This window comes from Trachypithecus francoisi, unplaced genomic scaffold (assembly GCF_009764315.1).
Source record: "Trachypithecus francoisi isolate TF-2019V2 unplaced genomic scaffold, Tfra_2.0 Lachesis_group11, whole genome shotgun sequence".
Classification (NCBI taxonomy): domain Eukaryota; kingdom Metazoa; phylum Chordata; class Mammalia; order Primates; family Cercopithecidae; genus Trachypithecus; species Trachypithecus francoisi.
Genome location: NW_022681456.1, coordinates 39,695,417 through 39,715,666, shown reverse-complemented (window position 1 = coordinate 39,715,666; position 20,250 = coordinate 39,695,417). Strand labels below are relative to the sequence as shown.

General features: G+C 39.5%; 1 protein-coding gene and 1 long non-coding RNA gene across 13 annotated transcripts in view; one reads left to right on the top strand and one right to left on the bottom strand.

Moving 5' to 3' along the window:
• CRADD (CASP2 and RIPK1 domain containing adaptor with death domain) overlaps positions 1-20,250 on the top strand; it is a 180,926-nt gene that overhangs the window by 21,868 nt on the left and 138,808 nt on the right. The gene's annotated exons all lie outside the window — the stretch shown is intronic.
• Positions 12,129-20,250, bottom strand: part of LOC117089621 — a 30,347-nt gene continuing 22,225 nt past the window's right edge. Inside the window, exon 3 of the long non-coding RNA XR_004439679.1 lies at positions 12,129-13,432. This is a non-coding gene — a long non-coding RNA (uncharacterized LOC117089621). The remainder of the gene's footprint in view (positions 13,433-20,250) is intronic.

The window sequence follows — 20,250 nt, the reverse complement described above, 5'->3', positions numbered from 1 at the left end:
AGAATCACTTGAAACCAGGAGGTGGAAGTTACAGTGAGCCAAGTTTGAAATTGTGCCACTGCACTCCAGCCTGGGCAACAAGAGCGAAACTCCATCTCAAAATAAATAAATAAATGGGCAAAGGATTGGAATAGACATTTCTCAAAATAAGACATACAAATGGTCAACAGGTATATGAAAAAAATTATCATCGTCACAAATCACCAGGGAAATGAAAATTAAAATTATAATGAGATATCACCTCACACCTGTTAGAATTCTAGGTGCTTATTAAAAATATGAAAGATAAAAAGTACTGGCAAGGATGTGGAGAAAATGGAACCTTTGCATACTTGGTGAGAATGTAAATCAGTATAGCCATTATGGAAAATAGTATGGAGGTTCCTCAAAAAATTTAAAATAGAAGTCTATGTCTTAGCAATCCCACTACTGGGTATATATCCAGAAGATGGAGTTGGTATATGAAAGAAATAGCTACACTTTCATGTTCACTGCAGCATTATTTACAGTAGCCGAGATATGGAATCAACCTGAGTGTCCATCAACAGATGGATAAAGAAAATATAGCATATATACATAATGAAATACTATTCAGTTTTTAAAAAGGAGGAAATACCATCATTTGTGACAACATGGATGAACCTAGGTAATATTATGCAAAGTGAAACAAGCAAGGCTCAGAAAGACAGATACCATATAATCTCACTTATATGTAGAATCTAAAAACGTTAAACTCATGGAAGCAGAGAGTAGAATGGTGGATACCAGAGGCTGGGGGAGATGTGATTGGGGAGATGTTGGTCACAGAATGCAAAAGTTAGTTAGGAGAAATAAGTTCAAGAGATCTGTTGTACAACATGATGACTATAGATAATTAACAACCTACAGTTGGCCCTTTGTATCCATGGATTCAACCAACCACAGATAGAAAATATTTGAAAAAAAAAAAAACGCAATGAAAAATAACAATTCAGCACAAGTAAAAATATAGTAGGACAACCATTTACATAGCACTTATTTTGTATTAGGTATTATAAGTAATCTAGAGATTATTTAAAATATATGGGAGAATGTATGCAGGTTATGTGGAAATACTGTACCATTTTATATCAGGGACTTGAGCATCCATGGATTTTGGTATCTTGGATGGTAGTGGGGGCCTGTAGTCCCCCTGCAGATATTGACAAATGACTGTAGACTGTATTGCATTCTTGAAAATCACCTGAGTAAATTTGACATGTTTTCTTCACAAAAAATGATAAGTATATGAAGTAATGCATCGTTTAATTATCTCTATTTAGCCATCCTGCAATGTATAAGCTATGGTCCCAATTTCTCCCAAAATTCAACTTAACCCCCATTGTGGTGGTATTAAGGGGTGGTAATAAGGGGTGGTAGTAAGAGGTGAAGTGATTAAGTCATAGGGGCTTTACCCTCATGAATAGATTAGTGCCTGACTAAAGGCTGGAGGGAACTAGCTTAGGCTCTTCTTGCCCTTTGGCATTCTGCTGCGTGAGGACACAGTGTTAGCCTCTTCTGCCACATGAAGATGCAGCAAGAAGGCCCTCACCAGACACCAAATGCTTGATCTTGTACCTTTATCTTGGACTTCCAGCCTCCAAAACTGTGAGAAATAAATTTCTATTGTTTATAAATTACCCAATCTGTGATATTTTGTTATAGCAGCAAAAATGGACTGCCAGTGTTCATATTTCAAAACATGTTATACATGATAAATAGGTACAATTTTTATTTGTCGATTAAAATAATTTCAGTGTCTGTAAATCTTTTCTCTTCATTGTTTTTCCCCAAATTGTTGGACTCTGAGTAAGCTTTTGCCAGTGGCATTTTAATTAATTAAAAAAAGAGATAGCCAGTGTTTATAATAAATGAATCATCTTAACATTTGAGTTTTTGCTGTAGGGGAAGAAAAATCTGTTTTTCTCATTCATTCTAGGTTCATGACTGAGGCCCTTACAACAAAGGACAGATAAACAAGAGACAAGCATAGAAATTTATTTAATATAAACTTTACATGACACAGGAACTTTTATAAGGGAGTGAAGACCCAAAGAGATGGTTACACTTGTGTATTTTTATGTTAGGTTTGATGCCATGTGGATGGTTGTGGGGAAATGGGATTGGAAAAAGAATATGAGCTCTAATGATAATGAACTAGGGTAAACTTTGCTAGGCTGTGTGTTCCTATTCTCTCTGTGATCTGCATCTTCCAAAATAAGGATGCTCCTTTCCTCTGGGGATAGGGAAGGCATTGCACATAAGAGTCACCTTACCTGCTTCAGGGGAAGGTCAAAATCCTTTCTAGGGTTTACAACCTGCTTTACGGGAGAATCGTGGGAGCTGAGGGGAGGTTAGGGTGGCCTGCCTGCTTATGTTGTCTTCTCAGATTCCAAGTACCGTATCTTGGGCCAGTGTGTCCTGAATCCCATCATTACCGTAGGAAATTCCATTTCAGAAGCCCACTCTTTGCTAACCGCCAGTTACTTCTAGAACTGGACACTGATGCTGAAATCTGGAATTTCTTATGTGATGCCAAATAAAGAAGAAAATTTAGAAGATTATGTGTATGTGTGTGTTTAACAAAGTATACATACTTTTTTTCTTCAGAGAGTAAAACTTCTGAATCAACTTGAAGTAGTGTTTTCAAATTGTTATCAAGGCATGCTGCTATTTCTACTATTAGAGGGATAGCACCAGACTTAAAAGACCTTCTCTAAATGAGTCTTCAGGAACTAGGAAGAGCATTTTTCACTCTGCTGTTGAAAGTATTTTGTTTGTCTTTCTGTGAGTATACTGTTTCAAAGTGTTTCACTAGATTATTATATAACCTGATTTTTTTCAGTGTCTTCTGTGTGTATGCTTTTAAGTTTCTAAATCTTTTCTCTTCATTGTTTTTCCCCAAATTGTTGGACTCTGAGTAAGCTTTTGCCAGTGGCATTTTAAAACATATTTATATCCTTCAGATGCTAAAAATAGCTTGTGCACTTTTAAACAGTTGAAAAAGAAAGAAGATTACATGATGTTTGAAAATCACGTGAAATGCAGATTTCAGTGTCTGTAAATAAAGTTTTATTGGAACACAGCCATGCTTATTTGTTAACATGTCTCTGACTGCTTTCACACTATACCGGCAGAGTCAAGTAGCTGCAATAGGGACCTTATGGTCCACAAAACCTAAAATATTTACTATCTGGCCCTTTACAGAAAAAGCCTACCACCCCTGGTATAGAGTGAGAAAGGCCAGAAACCAGAAAAAAAAAACTGCGGCTTTTCCTAAAAAAGCTTTGGTTTTTTTTTCTTATGACCGGAATCAGCTTTATTTGCCTTTCTTTACTTGGTGCCTGACTGAGTGCTGGATTAAAGCAAATGCTTAGTTCTAAAATTGTTTCGAGAATCAAAACTCGGGAGGCCATTCTTCAGGGTAAACTTTTCCTCTGAATGTATATCATTATCTTTGCCATTTTTTTTTTTTTTGAATTAGATTTTGCCAGAAGAGATTTGTCATACCAGGGCCATTGAAGCTTTGCTTTCATTTCTAAAATTGTACATAAGAGAAAAAGAGTTAGGTAAACCAAACAGATAAAACCCTTTTGTGCTCTGCACATTCACATAAGGATTTAGTTTCAGCTTATCCTGTGTATTTACTCATGGTTTAGTCTCAAGATTTGTAAGTATTGGCATGATGAGATAATGTTAGCATTTGAATACTAACCACAGAAAGCATTAAGCAAGGTCTGCGGTCATGAAGCATTTGCCTTTTGTTCCCATCCATTAGGTATTTAATGTATTTTTTATATCCCCCCACCTTGTCTCTGTTTTCACCTCCTTTGAAGGGAATCTTTTGTCATTGAGATTCAAACCTTCTGATGAGTAATGCTAAGCAAGGGTATAAATTTCTTCCCATTCCCTGAGATAGCCATTGTACTATTAGTATTTCTGTCTGTTGGTGAGAAGTGAAGCCTATATTAGGTTTCTCAATCCCCTAAGGAATTTAACATTTTAAGTGCTCGTAGAGTGCTGTGGGCTCTAAAAGGTATCAAAAGCATTCCATCAGAAATAGAAGCTAGAGAGCCCTTGTCCTTCAAGGAGGTTGAAGTCTGTATGGTGAGAGAGGGGTAACATGCATATGAATTCTGAACATGTACTAGCAGCCTACGAAGTGAATGGAATTCCACCAGAGCATGCAGCATGAAGGAGGGATCTCGGTGGGGAAGGGAATAAAGTAGGGAGTGCTTCTAAGGTGAATCTGGGTTTTATGGAAGGTAGAGTCATTGGTTCCAGGGAAAGAAGCCAGTCCAGACAGAGGAGATGCCAAGTACTTCCCTGACATCTCAGGATGCCTTGCTAGAACATTAAACCCAGCATGTTGCAGACAGAATGAGTTTTTCTCACTGAATCTAGTTCCTGCTCCTGCCCTCACTATTTCCATCAGTGTCATGATTTTCTGAGTTATGCACCTGTCTCTTACTTTAGGCTTTTATTGCTTCTCCAAACTACTGTGTAACTGGTCTGCCTGTACAAAGAAGCTGCCAGGTTTGTCTTCCAAAGCTTTCTTCCCATCACCGTGACCCCTGCACACCATTCCAGCATTCTATTGTGCCATTCTCTGGAGAACCGCTCTTCCACATACTAGCCAAATTTGACTTCCTTCAGTATTTTTTTTTTTTTTTTTTTTTTTTGAGATGAAGTCTTGCACTATTGCCCAGGCTGGAGTGCAGTGGCGTGATCTCGGCTCACTGCAAGCTCTGCCTCCCAGGTTCACACCATTCTCCTGCCTCAGCCTCCTGAATAGCTGGGACTACAGGTGCCCACCACCATGCCTGGCTAATTTTTTGTATTTTTAGTAGAGACGGGGTTTCATCATGTTAGCCAAGATCCGCCCGCCTCGGCCTCCCAAAGTGCTGGGATTACAGGTGTGAGCCACCGCGCCTGGCCCATTTTTTTTTTAAGGTGCTGTGCTGTTGGGTTTTGTTTGTTTGATTTTTGTTTTGCCTCAGTGTCTTTGCCTATAGTGTGAATGTTTTTACTTCTTTCTTTGCCATGTTAACTCCAGTTCCTCCTTTGGGGTTTAGCTTAGGTGTGTTTTCAGGAAGCCTTCCTACACCTTCTATGTTGGAGTAAGTCCTCTCATCATGGGCTTCTGCGCATCTTGCACTTCCTATTTGGTGTGCTTCTCTGTAGGTTGTAACTTCCAGAGGGAAGGGACCTAGTGTATTGGACAAATGATGAGTGCTCAAATAAAAGATGCTTTTCTCTGAAAATATATTTAAATTTTCCTCATTGTCTACAAAATTAATTTCAGACATTTTAAAATTCATTCCAGACCTCCCGTAATATGGCCCGACCTTATCTATATTAATTATTGAATTAGATTTGGCAACATTCAACAGAAAACCCAAATGACAGAGATTTTAATAAGACGGAAGGTTTATTTTCCCCTCCTCCTCCTCCTCTTTCTCCTCCATATCCTTCTTTCTCTCTTTCTCTCTCTCTCACACACAGACACACACACACGCACACACACACGCACACACACACATGCACACACACACGTCTGTAAGTAGTCCCCAGGGCTGTGGGCTGGTATGACTGCTCCACAGTTACCAAAGAGGCCAAGGCTCCTTCTCTCTTTATGCTTTGCCATCTTTGGCACATGATTTCCATTCTCAAGATTCCCTCACGGTCCTAAGTGACTGCTGGGGCCCCAGCCATCTTGTCCCTTGGGGGAACAGTGCTAGCAGAGTAGAAGGGAGACTCAGAGAGAGGAAGACAAAAAGGAAGCTAAAATGAAAAAGAGACTGGCCAGCAGTCCTCCAGGGAGAACAGCCTTTTCATCAAATGCTAGTCTTTGATCTTCTGGGAAGAAAAGAGTTTCTAGGAGACCACAACTTTTTACTGCTTTGAAAATTCCAAATTCCTGAGAATATGATTCAGTTAATGAGCAACATTCTCTGTGCTGGCAAAGGAGGAAATTACCTGGATATGGACCTATCTTTGGAGGATGAGAGAGGAGCCATTATCTCTCCCCCACTGTTACAATGATGCTGTAATGTCTTTTCAGTAGGCATTTGCCTGAGCTCTTTTTTTTTGGACTATAGTTTCCCCCCACCCCACTTTCTAATCTCTGCTTCCCAAAATCTTATCTGTTCTTCAGAGCCTAATTCCTTTCTTTTCCCAGAAGCCTTTCCACATTCTCCTCAACTGGGATTTTTTTTTTTCTTTGAACCTCCACAGATTTTTGTGATGATCTTTCTCCATGTTTTAACATAGTTACCTGTAAATGTAGCTAACTCTTCCCTAGCTCCCGCTCACCATCGAATGCCATCCCCTTGAGTTACGTCAGGGTCTATGCCTTGTTCACATCTGCTGCAGTTATCACAGAACCTTTAACAAAGTAGGTTCTTAAATCTTTTTTTTTTTTTTCAGAATGAGGGTGCTTTATTGAAAGCTATTCTGACATCACTTTCCAAGTTCTTAAATCTTAAATGAGTGCCTGCTGTGAGGGAAGGAAAGCAAATAGACTTTTTGGCTCAAGTAAAGAATTGATGTGTTTAGAAGAGACACAGGTAAAGAGAGAGGGGATTAGTTGTTGGATGATCTTGATATCTAGGCTTTGGATCTGGGCTTGGTAGGGTAGGTGAGTGAGCCCTGAATATAAGGGAACTGGCCTAGGGAGAGATGAAAACCGTCACTTCAGCTCCTGTGTTCCAGGGTGTTGACTTCATTAACTGCCCCACATCCACCAGATTTCCCCAGATCTTAGTTGACACAGAGACATTCATTCTGTTTCTCACCTTAAGAAAATCCAACCTGAGTTAGCTTCAGGTTGGTGCTGCTGCTAGGCCTGATGGTGATAGACTTTGGGAGGAACTGAGAATCCCATATGTTAGGTGGTATATGAATGTGGCACTATGTGATATAATGCTCTCAACTCTGCAATTTCTCTTGTAAGAGGGAAATAATTCAATCTGTTCTTTGACTCCTTTTCTGGGTTTTCTTGGCTCCAGGCTTCTTAGAACACTGTTTACACTGTTCCACCACCCCCAATCTTTACCTCCATTAGCTCTACCCCCTCAGCCCCCACCAAAACGCAATTCTTTTCAGGCAAGTGTATCATACAGGTGCTCTGGTGGTCCCGTAAATGAGGATGTAGCTGCCAGCCTTTTAGCAATGTCGAGAGTTCTCTGCAGGCTCTTGACCGCAGTGGCCTTGGTTAAATTGGATAGAATCACCTTTTTGGTAAATTCCCTTCCGATTCATTTCACAAATGGCTTAAATCATTTATGTTGTTTTGTTCAATCCACTCAGGAAATGAAAGCATTGCCATTTTAATTGTTTTAGAACAGCATTTTACACCTAATATAGACTCCCAAAGCCAGCCAAATGCAGATTTTGGCTCCTAGATCGCTGACTGCATGCTGACTATGTTCTTGAGTGAGGAAGGAAACAGATCCAGCCAAAGACTGATTACCTTCCAAAAGGTCACAAAAGAAGTTTTTCTTTATCTACGAAAGAAAGTAGATGCCATTAGGTGTTGATTTTTTTTTTAAGTGCTTTTAATTTAAACAACATTTGAATAAAAATTATGGTATAGTCAACCACAAATCAGTTGATCAAGTCTCAAATTTTGGCAGTCTCCCTTGGTTCAGTGTTCTTGGGCAAGTTCACTTTCTTTTTCTTCTTTTTTGAGACAGAGTCTGGTTCTGTTGCCCAGGCTTGAGTGCAGCTGCGTGATCTTGGCTCACTGCAACCTCTGCCTCAAGCAATTGCTCAAGCGACCCTCCCACTTCAACCTCCCAATTAGCTGGGACTACAGGTGCATGCCACCACACCTGGCTAATTTTTGTATTTTTTTGTAGAGGCGAGGTTTTACCATGTTGTCCAGGCTGGTGTAGAACTTCTGAACTCAAGCCATTTGCCCACCTCAGCCTCCCAAAGTGCTGGTATTACAGGTGTGAGCCACCATACCCAGCCTCTTTTTTTTAAAAAATAATTTTTTACTTTGAAATAATTTAAGACAAGAAGTTGCAAAAATAGTACTGAGAGATCCCAGGTACCCTTCACTCAGCTTCCCCCAATGTAAGATCATAGCACATTGTCAAAAGCAGGAAATTGACATTGGTGCAATACTAGTAATTCAAGAACAGACCTTAGTGGAATAGTTTTTACATGCAATCTATTTTTAGTATGTGTAGTTTTGTGAAATTTTGTTACCTTTGTAAATTCATATATACTTTTGATTTCTAATGTTCACTTACCTTCAAATTATTTGGAACCTTTTTTTTTTTTGTAGAGATGGGGGGGGATTCCACCATGTTGCCCAGGCTGGTCTCGAACTCCTGAGTTCAAGGGATCTGCCTGCCGTGGCCTCCCAAAGTGCTGGGATTACAGGTGTGAGCCACCACACCTGGCCTATTTGGAGCCTTTGTGTGAATAATTAATAATAATTAATAGCATAACTGGAAATTATTTAATCTGGAAATCTCAATTTAATACTCTTAACTAAAAGACTACTGGATTAGAAAGTAGGCAGTTGGGTTCTAATTACAGCTCTTCAACTAGGCAGTTAAGCTTCTTTGGTTAAGTCATTTACATACTTGGTACATAATTTACTCATCTCTGAAATGAGTGAGCTAAATGAAACAAATCTTGATTTCTACTTTCCCTTCTCTAAACCGCCTTATGTCTACTATATTTTAAAAGGCACCATCTGTATTTGACCAGATTGTTCTAGCCAAAACCTTAGGCATTATCCTTGTTTCCTTCTTTGCTGTACCTACCTTCCTTCCCTCTGTATATTCCATTAGCAAGCCTTCTACAACATTCCCCAAATCTGTCTACTTGACTCCATCCCTTGCCTGAATTACTGCAGTAGCCTCCACATGTACTTTCCCATAAAATGTTTTCCACTTGGCAATCAGAGCCATCTTTTAAAAATAGAAATCAGACTTTGTTATTCCTCTGCTTAAAACCTCCTCCAAGGATTTTACATTGCACTGAGAATCAGAGCTCTTCACCAGGGCCCAAAAGGGACACCTGTGACCTGGGGACTCCTGCTGGCTTCTCTAGTAATATCTACCATTCCCCGCTTTCTCCCTATAGCCCAGCACAGGCCCCTTCTGTCGCTCCAGTCGGCCAAGTCAGTGCCCACCTCGAGGCCTTTGTTCCAGCCTAGCCGTTCTCTGTGCCTGGTGTGCCCTGCTCCCAGTTTTGCTCTAATAAGGGGCTCCCTCTGGTAATTTAGGTGTCAGGCCTCCCAAGTCACTTTCTGCAACATTATCCTGTTTTGTGGCTTGCACAGCATTTAATGCTATCTGGAATTATTCTCTGCACTTGATTGGACTTGTTACTTGACAAGTGAATTTCCCTTCTCTAGACTGTAAACTCTTGAGAAGTAGGGCAGCTTTAACTGCCTGCTTTATCCTGCATTCCCAGACCCCAGGACAGTGCCTGTCCCATCAATAATTATTTGTTGAGCAGATGCATTTATGGACCAGATCATCACAGAAAATTTTGAAATTGAAAAAATTACTTAATTAAATGAAATGTTTAAAGTCATTACTTTTTGGAGATTCTGAAGGGAACTTTTATGATTAAATTTCTGTGTACTACAGACTACTACTACAGACGATTAAATTTCTGTGTACTACAGATGACTACTATTGTGTAGTCGTGTTTTAGTAAAAGTTCTTTTCCTGAGGCAGGACCATTTCAGATGGGAAAGATAAGTTTTCTGTACTCTAGGGACAGTCTCCTGTCTGCCTTGAACACATTAGACAGATGACCTTAATGATCGGAAGAGATGCATTGGAAATACGTTCCTTTCCCCCATCAGCAGTGCTTTTGCATTAGCACTGAGCAGGGTTTGACTTTCTTGATGATACAGAAGGTGCAAGAAGCTTAGTATCATGTGGTTTGACATTTAATCAGACTTGCTTTCCTTGTTAACCTAAAGGCCTTCCTCTTATTTGGAATTTAATGTGTCAGTAATGGCTCCTAGAGCTGGAACAGATGGAGCTGCTGATGTTCTCACTTAAATGAAAAGAACAGGATTTATATCCTCAGCTTCATTTCTTAAATTCTTGTTGAACTTTCATTTGTCAGAGCCACATAACCAAAATGTCACTATATTTGCTTTTGACAGCATTACCATCTACTTTTGCTTTTTAAGCAGTTTTGGAAATGCGGTGTAGTATAGGAATATGAGTACATGTTTCTAAACATGTATTATTCTGAGTTAATGATTCACTGCTGTGGAAGGAGTGGTTTCTATGTGAAGGCAATGGTTATTTTTTTCATTAAATATTCTCATCAGAAGTTAATGGTTTTTCTTCTCTAATTCTGGAGTTCTCTTATAAAAAATACATGTACTCATATAGCTGCCAATGAGACAAGTGTTGACGTTTTGGTTTCTTTTGTTATGGTTTTATTGTTGTTATTGCTAATAAATTATTTCTGGAGCAAATATGTACTTTCAAGCAAATATGTGCAAATTTGAAGTTGGAAGGTGATATTTTCTCTTAAAAGCATTTTACCATTTTCACATTGCCATGCCCTTAGCTTTCAGGGTGTTTTTTCTTGAGTCATTATTTTCTTTTGTTGATTCTTTAAAATGTACCAATGGTGAGTGTGAATTCATAGTAGGAAAAATGTGGGTGATAGACTATGATTAGACATAGTTCAAGATAGCAGTTTATATGAAAAACTGATGTTCTAAAGCATTTACTACCAAAATTTGTTTTTGTATGTGTGTGTTACCTTTACTCCTCTCCTTGGGTCTGCTTAATGGTTCTGTGTTTTTTTGGAGAGTCAAATATGACTTGAAGGTAGTGAGGGAGAGGGAGGAGGGATGATATGAAATGAGTGTGCTGTTTTATCAGAAGCCACTTAATCACAGAGCCTGAAGTGACAGCTGTTGGGAGAACTGATCATACTGATGGAGGTAAAACTCCCTACCCATTTTGGGGAGCTTTTGTTTTCATAATATAACTTCTTTGTACAAACAAAGGATGTTCTAAAGGAGAGGACTGTTTGCAGTTGAGTGTTTTCCATTCTGGCAGCATCTGACTGAAAATCATTTCAGAAATTCTTGGTATTGCATGCAATCATTGTTTAGTAGCTGGATCTTTTTATGATAGAATTGTACATTTCATTTCTGTTTTAAGTCCTATCCATGTATTTAAGTAGTGTAATAAATAATTTTCTTGCCAGCAGGGTGACTTGAGTGAAAAAAATATGTATAATTTGGCCAATAGCCTAATTCTGGGACCTCTACAATCCAAATGGATGCTATGGCTTTTACCTTGGTTACATTTCAAATGACTTTCATTGGCCTGAAATTCTATTAGTATGATTGATTTAGGATGCTCATTCGAAGTCATCTAATCTGTCTGTGTCATTTGTCATGGATCAAATCTCTGGGCAGAGCGGTCATTGAACCTTGGACAAACCTCAGACTGTGTCCGTCTGTCAATTTTATAAATGATTGGGAGGAAGGCACTCTTGTGAGTTCTGGATCAGTAGTGATATGATTCTGTTTCTGTTTTTTGTTTTTTTAAGTCTACTGCTACATAACAAACCACTCCAAAACTTGATACCTTAAAATAACCCATTTTATCTTGGTTGTGATTTTGTGGGTTAGGAATTAACAAAGGGCTCAGCTGGGCAGTTTGTCTCTGATCCTCATGGTGTCAGCTGAGGAATCTGGGGATAGGGGATCCACTTTTGAGATCTCAGACTCAGATGTCTGGTGCCTCGACTGGGATGCCTGGCTCTGGGCCGGTGGCTTAGCTGGGGCCCAGCATGCCTGAGCACTGGCATGTGGTCTCTCCATGTGGCTTAGGTTTCTTTCAGCATGGGAGCTGGGTTTCCCAAAATGTGAGGACGGAAGCTTCAAGGTTCAAGGTTTCTTAGGATGTAGCCTCATAAGTCCCAGAACACCAGTCCTCCTGCATATTATTGGTCAAGTAAAACGCTAAGTCCAACCCAGACTTGGGGTCAGGAGGGAGTCGGGGAGGGGAGTAGCATTATCCTTCACTTTTCATTGGGAGAAGAAACAAAGGATTTGAGGCCTTCATTAATGACTAGTGATGAGATCACATCAGAATAGAATTTATTTAATAGCAATTTATTACTCTCCTGAGGTTCAGGTGGCTTAAAGTGCAAATATTAGTAGGTAGTTGCATGTAAGGGAATCCCATTCCAAGTGACAGCCTTCGTTTAAACAAAACTCTAATGTAATTCATTCTAGTCATTTGATGGATGGAGACTCTAAAAGTGGCATGAATATAATCTTAAAATATCTAGAAAGATGTCAGTCCTCTGAGTCATTGTGCGAACTAGTTTGTTGAGAGGGTTCAAAGGCATCATAGATCTTACAGCTAGAAAAGATTCTAAGAGATTACATCATCATTATCACTTTCCAGAAAGATTTATTGAGCATCTCTTAGGTGCCAGGGCCTGGGAATACAGAGGAGAATATGACTGATTCTTGCCATTGAGACATAGCTGAGGACATAGAACTGATACACAAGAGATGAACAGAAATTCTTGGAATATAGACTAACTGGTAAATAAAAGTACAGGTGATAAGAACACAAGAAGGAGAAGGAATCAATAGAGGCTTAGTTAGGGGCTGGGAAAGGCTATAAGGAGACACTTTCTATCACTCTGAAAACATAAAGTCCAAAGTGTTGGCCATTCCTAAAAGTCCCTCTGGGATCTGGATCCCTGCATCCTCTCTGATCCCCTTTGCTACCTCTCTTTTCCTCACTCACTGGCCTTCTCCCATGGATGTGTAGGCATTTGAGGATCTTTGCCACTTGCTCATTCCTCTGCCTGGAATGCTCTTTTTTTCAGATATTCTCATAGTTTGCTTTCTCACTTCCATCAGATCTAGATCTCTGGTCAACTGTGTTCTCCTCCAGCCTTCTGTGACCACTCTGTCTACTTCCTGTTCATCAACACAGTTTGTCTCCATGAAGCCAGAAGTATTGTCTGCCTTGTTAATTATTGTATCCTGAGCACCTAGAGGAGTGCCTGGCATCATCGGTGCCCAATAAAATATGGTTGAATATATGAATGAGTAAATGAATGCAGAATCTTGAAACAGGGTGTGTTTTTGAGCTGCTATAACAAAACAGTGTAAACTGGGTAGCTTATAAACAATAGAAACTTAGTTCCCACCATTCTAGAAGCTGATACGTCCAAGATCAAGGCACCAGCAGATTAGGTGTCTGGTGAGGGCCCATTTCCTGGTTCATAGACAGTACCTTGTTGTTGTGTCTTCACATGGTAGAAGGGTCAAGGTAGCCCTCTGGGGCTTCCTTTATTTGGGTACCAATCTTATTTATGAAGACTCTGCCAAGGATAACATTTAGCAAAGTGAAGAATAGATGATATTGCTGGATGCCTGCAAGGCAGAGTGAAAGAGAAGCAGAAAGTTACATAATATATTCATAGATCATCAGCTTCAGCTCTCTGACTTCAGGGGTCCTTATTTTACAACTTTGAGTACTGCAAACCATTTTGCGAATATATAAGCATTGTAATAGGACTTGCACAGGAAATGATTTATTTTTTTCTTTATTTTTAACTTTTATTATAAGTTTGGGGGTACATGTGAAGGTTTGTTACATAGGTAAACACGTGTCACAGAGGTTTGTTGTACAGATTATTTCATCACCCAGGTATTAAGCCCAGTACTCAGTAGTTATCTTTTCTACTCCTCTCCCTCCTCCCACCCTCTCCCCTCAAGTAGACCGCAGTATCTATTGTTTCCTTCTTTGTATTCATATTTTCTTACCATTTAGCTCCCACTTAAAAATGAGAACATGCAGTAATTGGTTTTCTGTTCCTGCCTTAGTCTGCTGAGGGCAATAGCCTCCAGCTCTACCCATATTCCCATAAAAGACATGATCTTATTCTTTTTTATGGCTGTGTAGTATTCCATGGTGCATATGTACCACATTTTCTTTATCCAGTTTGTCACTGATGGGTGTTTAAGTTGATTCCATGTCTTTGCTGTTGTGAATAGTGCTTCAGTGAACATTCATGTGTGTGTGTCTTTATGGTAGGATGATTTATATTCGTCTAGATGTATACCCAGTAATGGGATTGCTGGGTTGAATGGTAGTTCTGCTTTTACATCTTTGAAGAATCACCATACTACTTTCCACAAGTGGTTCATTTTAACCATTGAACTAGAATAGCTGGTTCATGACTGGTGGTAGTTATTAGAGAACTTGCCTTTCTTGAAAAATATTCTGTACTATACCATTTCTTTGTCTTTGCTCCTGCTCATATTTCTGTCTGGAATATCCTGCTTTTTGTATTGACCTGTTGAAATTCCACATGAATGTTCCAAAACGTAGTAACTTAAAACAGCAGTTTATTATTTCTCACAATTTGATGTGTTGGCTGGGTTAAGCTGAGTGGTTTTCTGTTCCATGTGGTGGTGTCCACTAGCATCGCTAATACAGCAGATGTTTTCAGTTTCAGAACTTGGCTGGACTAGAATGTCCAAGAAGGCTTTACTCTCATGTTTCCTGTTGGCTGTAGACTAGAGTTCCTTAGTTTTCTTCCATAATTTCTCATTTCCTCTGGTATCTAGACCAGCCACCTTATAGCATGGTGGCTGGGTTTCAAGTGTGAGAATAAGGAAGCTTCTACTTCATTTTACTTTTACTTTTTTTTTTTCTGAGACGGAGTCTTGCTCTGTTGCCCAGGCTGGAGTGCAGTGGCGCAATCTCAGCTCACTGCAACTTCTGCCTACTGGGTTCAATCAGTTCTCCTTCCTCAGCCTCCCTAGTAGCTGGGATTACAGGTGCATGCCACCATAGTGGCTAAATTCTGTATTTTTAGTAGAGATGGGGTTTCACCATGTTGGGCAGGCTGGTCTTGAACTCCTGACCTCAGGTGATCCACCCACCTTTGCCTCCCAAAATGCTGGGATTATAGGCATGAGCCACCATGCACTGCCAGCTTCTATTTCTCTTGAAGCCTAGATCTAGAACTGGCACATCACTTTCATCACATCCTGTTGGTCAAAGTGAGTCACAAGGCCAGCCCAAATTCAAAGGGAGGGGAAGTAAATTCCCTTTCTTGATGGGATGGTTGGGATGCAGAGACAGGGATAGGAAGAATGGTTAGTGGTGATGTTTGCTGACAGTTCTCCTCAGTATGCTTAGATATTTGTTAGTATTATCTTTTCAGTAAGAGATAGGTATTATTAGTGAAGTCCAAGGCCTTTGAGTATTATTTGAACCCTTTGGTTTTGAGCTATGAATTGTTTATAGAGTGAATTGCTGTGAACATTTTGGGCTTTATTGAGCTGCAGCTGAAGATGATCATTGATTGAGTCCTCGCTCTGCCTTTTTTTTTTTTTTTGGCTTTAGTTGCCATTCATATTGTGTTGTATATGTTCCTCTGGGTATATTAGAGGTTAAAATCAAAAGCCAAAGGAATCTGAAGGGGGTCCTCAACTCTTCTCTGGGTCTTACTGTAACCTAGAGCAAGTGGCTCCATCAGCAGGATAAGAAGTAAACTCAGGAAAAGAAGCAAAAAGGAAACAAACTAGTTGCTGATATAATGTTAAATGGCAGAGGGAAGCTTGAGTTACTCAACTGCTGATTGGCTTCCATCTTCTCTCTCCTTGTTTCTCTGATTCGATTCTTGCTTTCTACAGTTGATTTCCCACATAGCAAGCAGAGGGATCTTTTAAAGATGTAAATCAGATCATGTTGTTCCCCGGCTTAAACAACCCTAGGGGGATTTTTGTTGTACTTGTAATAAAATCCAGACTCCTCATCATAAATTAGCTCTTACTCTTGCCTCTTTACTTCTTCTCTTACTCCTCTCCCCTCCCTCTTTATCAGCCACATTTTATTTCTTTCTGTTCCTTGAGCCCTCGAGGTTCATCCTGCCAAATTCATCCCATCTTACTGGTTTTGTACTTGCTGTTCCCTCTCTCTGGAACACTCTAACCCTAGATCTTTGTGTGGCTAGTTCTTCATTCAAGCCTCAGCCCAGAGGACCTCATAGAGACCTTTTGTACCCTCCTAGACTCTTTTTCTTTCTATTTTTTTTTGGAGACAGAGTCTCACTCTGTCCCCCCAGGTTGGAGTGCAGTGGCACAATCTCGGCTCACTGCAACCTCCACCTCCCGGGTTCAAGTGATTCTTGTGCCTCAGCCTCCTGAGTAGTTGGGATTACAGGCGTGAGCCACCACTCCTGGCTAATTTTTGTGTTTTTAGTAGAATTGGGGTTTCACCATGTTGGCCCATCCACTCTTGAACTCCTGACCTCAGGTGATCTGCCTACCTGGGCCTCCCAAAGTGCTGGGATTACAGGCATGAGCCATCACACCTGGTCTCCTAGACTCTTGATAGTGCACTAGACACTTGCCCTCTCACAGTTCCTCTGTTCTGTTTTTTCTAACACTGACTGCTCTTCTTGTCAATTTTCTCATGTATAAAGGTGGTGTCAATAATAGAGGCACATACCTCGTAGAGTTGTTAAGAGGATTAAACTAGTTACTATTTAGAAGAGTATCTGGAGCATGATATTGCTCTCAACGGTTAGCTTTATTGTTATATCATTCTTTACTACCTGAAATTGTCCTGCTTAGTTATATGCTAGTTTATTGTCTTTCATTCATTGCTAGAGCGTCAGCCTTTTGCAAGAAAGGATGGCATTTACGTATCTTTTTTACAGCTCATCCGTGTTCCCAGTGTGTTGCTATGCACAGTAGGTCCTTGACAAGTACTTATAAAGTCAATAAATGAAAGGCAGGAATGCTTGTTTTGAACAGGCCAGAAAAAACATCAGTAACATTAAATTAAAGCTTGCGAAAGCTGAATGGATTGTAAAAGATTGTTTAGTTGTTCAGAATGGGTTTAGGATTTTTGGTCCAGAAGCATTCTGTTCCAGGACACTGAAAGACCCTAGGGATAATTCATTGTTAATTTTTATTTTTATGGAATTTTGAAGAGTGGGAAATTGTTGGAATTATGATGACAGGTAAATGACATTCTGATTTTCAAGAGTGAGAAATGTGGGCTTAAAAACTGTAGACTAGGAGCTTTATGCTGCTTGTGGGCAGAATTCTAGAATGAATTGTTAAAAGGATGATTTGTGAATGCTTAGGACAGTGTTGTTGAGTGGGAAAGTGGAGCACCCTTAGAGAAAAGAGCCCTGTAGAAATGAATTGATATCTTTTCAGGTGATTACTGAGCTTGGTGGCAGAATTGAGAATAAAGACTCCCTGACTCCAGACCAGTGTTCTCTCTGTTCCAGTAGTGTTTTCAGTCTGGGACCACAGAGATACTCAAATTCAAGCAAAATATAATCTTTTTTGGTGTGTCTTTATTTTGAAGATCATTTTTTTAAAAAGCCACTTTTTAAAACAGTTTCTCAGCTGGGGTACATCGACCTCTGAAAGTTCTAGGACATAGTCTCAGGAGCCCAGGAAATTTAGTTCTCTTTCCCACCACTTTAAAAGAGGTCTGTGCGGTACTCTAGGTTCAGAAACTTGGCACCATGATATTTTGCCAGTTTATCTGATTAACTGAATGCTGTCTGTAGTCACTCTGCAGAATACAGTGTTATGTTCTTCGGTCAGACCTGTGCTGTTTAATATGGTTGTGCCTAGCCATATGTGGCCATTGAGCAGTGAAAATGTGACTCCTCTAAGTTGATTATAGACTACCATGTAATACAGTCACCCCTCAGTGTCCGACGGGTATTGATTGGTTCCAAGACCCCCTGCACATACCAAAATCCATGGATGCTCAAGTTCCTCATATAAAAATGGCATAGTATTTTCATGTATCTACATACAGCTTCCTATATACTTTAAATGATCTCTGGATAATTTATAATACCTAATACAATGTAAATACTATGTAAATAGTTGTTATATGGTTTGGTTTTTTAAAGTTTTTTTTAATGGTTTTATTGTTATTGTTTATTTAAAAAATATTTTCAATTCAAGGTTGACTGAATCTGCACATACAGAACCTGGGATCTGGAGGGCTGACTATAGCATACACATTAGATTTCAAAGACTTAGTGTGAAAAAAGAATGTAAATATCTCATGATTTATTTTGAGTATCTGTTGAAATGATAGTTTTGATATATTGGGTTTCATGAATATATTAAAATTAATTTCATCTGGCTTTTCCTTTTTAAAACGTGGCTACTATTTAAAATTATGTATGTGACTGGCATTCATTAGAACTTGATACCTCTCTCAGGAGGAAAGGTGGAAGGAACTGGTGGATATCACTATGCAGATGAGGTGATATGACAGCTGCCTTCAGCTCTTTGGATGGCTCTCATTCATAAAAGAGATTCTTTCTGTTCTGTGTTTCTCAAAAGGTAGAAGGAAGACATAGAAGTAGCAAGTTAATATAAGATAGACCTTTCTGAAATAGTTGTCCAAAGATGATATAGGCTCCTTCTAGAGATAATGAATTCCTTGTCACTATACATAATTCAAGAAAAGGGTAAATAGCTGCCTAATTAGGTTGTTTAGAGGGAGGTCAGGTGGTTAAAATTAATGCCTTTCTAATCCTGAGAATTTGTGACTTGATGAAATTGGGCAAAGGGCTGATTTTACAGCTACATGAAATAAATGGATTCTATGGGCAGGAGAAGAAAGCAGTTTATTTCACTCCCTGTCCTTTTCCTTTAAACTTTCACGTGAATATTTTCCAGTTGAGGAGCTTTGCATTCTTGGTTACAGAAAGATGTTTGATTGTCTAATCCCAGGGAATCTGGTGAACACTGTATCAGTTAGGAATGTGCTTGGCAACAAGTAAACAAACAAGCAAACCAAAGTGACAATGGCAAATAAGTAGAGATTTATTTTAATCCTATAACAAGAACTCTGGAGGTCAGCTGCTTCTGGCATTGATTCATTGGCTCAAAGGCATGAGAGCGAGTGTCTCTGCTATTCTCTTGGCCTTCCTTTTCCTCGTGGTAGCAAGGCAGTCACAGCTACCAACAGTGCATCTGTAAGGCTGGAAGAAGCACGGAAGGGGCGCAGCCCCTACTGCGTCTGTCGCTTTTCTCAGGAAAAGCAGTAGTCTTTCCAGAAATCCCTAACACAATTCTTCTTCTGATTCATTGGGCAGAATTGTCTCATGGCCGCTCCTTGGTGCAAGGGAGGCTGCAAAGTGAATGTTTGCTCTTCTAGACTCTACAATTGAGATAAGACAGGAGGAGAAGGAGGTTGGGAATGCATTTATATCAGCCAAAAAGAACAGGGTCGGCCACAGATAGTTTTGAGTGTGACTGAGGGCACCACTCCCAAGTCAGCCACAAGTGCCTGGGAGTTGAGACATCATGCAATGTCCTTTTTTCTTTTTTATTAAAAAAAATTCTTTCACTAAATGGTTTTAGCTGCCATTGATGATTGTAGACTTGGTTGAGTTTTATTAAACAGTTCTTTCTTTTTAGAGAGGAGAAAATTGAGGAGCTGAGAAGTTCATGCCTTTGATTTCTATTGAAATTACTTATAGGGTAAGAGTGAGAGTTCTTACTTTGCCCTTTCCACCTTCCTGACTTCATCAGCAAAGAAGAGAATCTTGGCTTTATTTTTCATTATCTGCAAATGATATGTCCATAACAGTAGTTATTTGTCACAAAAATACTTCACAAGAACATTGCTAAACAAATACACATGTTAGCAGTTCTGAACAGGCATTTATTGTAGAGGAACCTGCTTGTGATGAGAAATATGAAAGAATTGAGACAGTGGGCCTCTACCATAGAGGAGGTAAAAAACTAGTTGGGTGAAATTTAGTGTTAGAATGTTTTGTCAAAAAACTATTTTTGGGAGGCTGAGGCAGGAGGATTGCTTGAGCCCAGGAGTTTGAGACCAGCCTGGGCAACATAGCAAGATCCCATAGCAAAATACAATAATTTTGTATTATTACAAAAATAAATAAATAGAAATTAAAAAATATTTCTTCATCTTTAACATTAATGGCGAATTAAACAATATAGTTTAGAGCTATATTTAATGGAAGTATATGTGAATTGGTGATATAACAGATTTTTCCAAACTCTTTTTACTTGTGATTTCTGTGGCTATAACAGACTTCTACTCGCCTCTTGGGAGTTTCTTAAATCCTTTTTCCCCATTTTCTTTGGTCTATGATAAAGAAGTAATCTGAAGTAGAAAAAATTATTTAGGCTGGGCGCAGTGGCTCAAACCTGTAATC